At 38.6% G+C, this 2946-nt stretch overlaps 1 long non-coding RNA gene across 1 annotated transcript in view; it reads left to right on the top strand.

Moving 5' to 3' along the window:
• Positions 1-2595: 2595 nt before the first annotated feature.
• LOC117942490 overlaps positions 2596-2946 on the top strand; it is a 16813-nt gene continuing 16462 nt past the window's right edge. Inside the window, exon 1 of the long non-coding RNA XR_004656137.1 lies at positions 2596-2682. This is a non-coding gene — a long non-coding RNA (uncharacterized LOC117942490). The remainder of the gene's footprint in view (positions 2683-2946) is intronic.

Below are 2946 nucleotides of genomic sequence, written 5' to 3'. Positions count from 1 at the left end.
TCATTTTAATACATTTTCATTTTTAAACTTTCACACTTTGACAATAATTTGGTGGGCCCCCTGCAGAAACTCTGAGGACCCCCTATTAAAGATCTCTGTTTTAGAAAAGAAGCATACAGTGCTGGACAGGGTCAAGACCAACTACAATACTCAACGAGTCCGATGGCCTAGTCCGAGACAAGTCCAAATGCCAACAAATCTTAGACAAGTCCGAGACGACAGACTCAAGTGCTACAGTGTTGGTGTACACAAACGGCTAGCATTCAGCTCAGATTCAGTTTGAATGGATGGCAGGAGTGAGCTTGTATGTGCACTTTCACATACCTGTCAGCAGAGCTAGAGGACGGGTCTGAGTGGAGGGGGGCGGTCACAGGGTCAGTACAGAGTGATTATGGATGACCTCATGGTGGTGGTGTGGGGGGGGATGCACGACAGGAGATGAACCCAGCTTGGCCTCTACCTGCCACCGACCTAGACGCACATGTTGGTTTAGATGTGATTGCCACTGGAATTGCAGGCACTTACCGGGCAAACCCTCCACTGCCTCGGTAAGCCCAGGCTGTATTCCACTCCTACTGGAGATGAAAATACATGGGAAGTCACTGAATGCTGACCTCCTGGGATGTGCAGAAACAGCCTCAACAATAACCTTCTCTGGTGTGAAACAAAGAGATTTCACTTCTCTTTGTGATCAACACATCTTGTGTGAAGCAACGAGCATTTTGTGTTCTTCAGATCAGGTTCTTCATGGTGAATTTCTTCTGTTGCCATCAAGACGTCGTAATATTTCTTCCGCTTTAAACTCATTGCCAATCTTATTCTTTTATCCCTTCTGCAATTTAACATTTAAATGGCTAAAATCTATTTTTGGATTATTATATATCTACTCTCCAGGGTGTAGGCCTATATATAGTGCTTGTGTGCTGTTATCTATGAGTGTGTTGTGTGTAGCTACGCTTATATAAGTGACCCTTGTGGGATTAATGAAGTTGTTTAATTGAATTGGTGTGCATGTGTGTGTGTGTGTGTTTCTCCTGTTGATTGCTATTCCATGTGACTTTATTGGAAAGCTTCTTTTTTTTTTACAAGAAAGGAATGGACAATATTTTTTACTTTCTTTTACTAAGTCCACATAGAATATTGACATCTGTCAATTTTTCTTTGTCTTGATCTTATAATACAGTGTACTCCCTGCTGTTATTTAGTTCCATACTGAAATAGCATTGAAGGTTATTTACTGTCCACTTGAAGTACATTTGTTGGCGCAGTGCAATTATATTGAAAGGAAATGTAAAGGCAGGGTCACACAAACTAATAATAATAATAAAAATAATAATAATAATCATAATAATGCACGTATCTCATGAACACATGACTTTTTACTGATTAAAAAAAGGGTAGAAAATGTAAGCAGCTGGTGTATTTTTAAGAAGTTGCCTTTCACATTACACATGCTCTTGCAGTTTTAGAAAAGACGTAATATCCTTAAACCACAGGAATATGGTTGGTGCTTGGGTGGATAAATAGAAGACGCCATCTTTCTTAGAAAGATGGAATGGTGATAATTAGAAATATGTTTGATTTATTGCAGAAGATTCAAGATTTAAGGAGCATATTCATGTTTAAGACATGGGCGGAAGTGTTGGTCCAGAAAAGGAGAAATGTTGGGGTCACTAAAATAAGAAGGAATCTTCCTTTGGGGACATGGATGTTCATAACAAATTCTTACCAAGCTGTCAAGCTATCTCGCTCTTTATCAAAGAGAGAGCAGCCACCAGTGGCATCATTAGGCAGTGGTGGAATGTAACAAAAGACATGTACTCCAGTACTTATGCCTAAATGTTGAAGTACTTGTACTTTACTTGAGTCTTTTTTTTCATGCCACTTTTTACTTCTACCCTGCTACATTTCAGAGAGAAATATTCTACTTTTTACTCTTCTACATTCATCTGGCAGCTTTAGTTAAGTGTTAACCTACAAGTCCAGTTGAAAAGATTTGAGTTTCTTCCCTTTTCACCCTGTACATGCTCTTTTTGATGTTTCATCTGTTTATTTCCAATGTCTAAAATGTAAGGCTTTCTCTGCATTAAGAACTGTTACTTCTTATGCTTTAGTAAAGAGCTGTTAAGGACGCTCAAATCCTGTGCGAAACAAGAAGTTTCTCTACTTTGGTCATCAAAATCAACATAAAAAAGTATAGCACGTTTTACTTAATTAATCACTAACAAACGGAGGTGATTACTAGTATCATGAATGCATTTTTGTCCAGATTAAAAACTACATGTAAAACTAAACATGTGGGGAATGGAAAAACTAAAAATACCCATTATCCATATCACTGCAACACAATTATAGGAATATGGCCTTGTTTCAGCCTTTATATTACAGTTGTTGCCCATTGTTTACTCATTGAATTCAAAAGTATTGATTATCAAAACCTTATGCTCATGGAGCAAAACATGTGCACCACTATACGCACAATATCAGCCTCAAATGTTTTTCTAAACAATACACACAGTGATTTGCATAGACACTAAACACACGTGTACACATTAGACCCAGTATGTCATGGTGTCACTTCCTTGCTATTCCTGTCATATGAGTACACCTATGAGCCAATCTGTGAAACACAGCCATCAGGGGCCCAAACACATGATTGTTCAATTGTAGACACACCAATCGGTTTAAGCACTATGACAATTTTCTGTTGTTTGCTAGGGTAACAGTGTTATGCACACTACTGTAGTGGCATGAAAACTGGGACACTTTTTTTGTGATTCTCCATGTTGACATGTTGACTGAATTGTGTATTTGGAGAGAAATTAATTATATTTTCCTCAGTCTGCAGCATTGGTCTTGCAGTGATTGGTGTTGTGGTTTGGGGTTTTTGTTGGGTTTGTTTTCCCGTTTCTGCCTCCTTGTGAATGTCTCAGTGTTTTCCCAGGT

The sequence above is a fragment of the Etheostoma cragini genome, chromosome 3, assembly GCF_013103735.1.
Source record: "Etheostoma cragini isolate CJK2018 chromosome 3, CSU_Ecrag_1.0, whole genome shotgun sequence".
NCBI classification, from domain to species: Eukaryota; Metazoa; Chordata; class Actinopteri; order Perciformes; family Percidae; genus Etheostoma; species Etheostoma cragini.
The sequence above is the reverse complement of the archived record's forward strand: the minus strand, read 5'-3'. Positions and strand labels throughout refer to the sequence as shown.